Source organism: Bison bison, unplaced genomic scaffold, assembly GCF_000754665.1.
Source record: "Bison bison bison isolate TAMUID 2011002044 unplaced genomic scaffold, Bison_UMD1.0 scf7180017864289, whole genome shotgun sequence".
NCBI classification, from domain to species: Eukaryota; Metazoa; Chordata; class Mammalia; order Artiodactyla; family Bovidae; genus Bison; species Bison bison.
Genome location: NW_011494861.1, coordinates 14673558 through 14674408, shown reverse-complemented (window position 1 = coordinate 14674408; position 851 = coordinate 14673558).

Sequence of the window (851 nt, the reverse complement as noted above, 5' to 3'; positions counted from 1 at the left end):
AGGCCAAATTTGCCTGTTACTCCAGGTGTTTCTTGACTTCCTACTTTTGCATTCCAGTCCCCTATAATGAAAAGTACATCTTTTTTGGGTGTTAGTTCTAAAAGGTCTTGTAGGTCTTCATAGAACCGTTCAACTTCAGCTTCTTCAGTGTTACTGGTTGGGGCATAGACTAGGATTACTGTGATATTGAATAGTTTGCCTTGGAAACGAACAGAGATTATTCTGTCATTTTTGAGATTGCATCCAAGTACTGCATTTCAGACTCTTTGTTGACCATTATCGCTACTCCATTTCAGATTGATTATATTCTTTGCAGCCAAAGATGGAGAAGCTCTACAGAGTCAGCAAAAACAAGACCAGGAGCTGACTGTAGCTCAGATCGTGAACTCCCTATTGCCAAATTCAGACTGAAATTGAAGACAGTAGGGAAAACCACTAGACCATTCAGATATGACCTAAATCAAATCCCTTATGATTATACAGTGGAAGTGAGAAATAGATTTACGGGCCTAGATCTGATAGAGTGCCTGATGAACTATGGAATGTGGTTCGTGACATTGTACAGGAGACAGGGATGAAGACCATCCCCATGGAAAAGAAATGCAAAAAAGCAAAATGGCTGTCTGGGGAGGCCTTACAAATAGCTGTGAAAAGAAGAGAAGCCAAAAGCAAAGGAAAAAAGGAAATATATAAACATCTGAATGCAGAGTTAAACATCTGAATGCAGAGTTCCAAAGAATAGCAAGAAGAGATGAGAAAGCCTTCTTCAGCGATCAATGCAAAGAAATAGAGGAAAACAACGGAATGGGAAAGACTAGAGATCTCTTTAAGAAAATCAGAGATACCAAAGG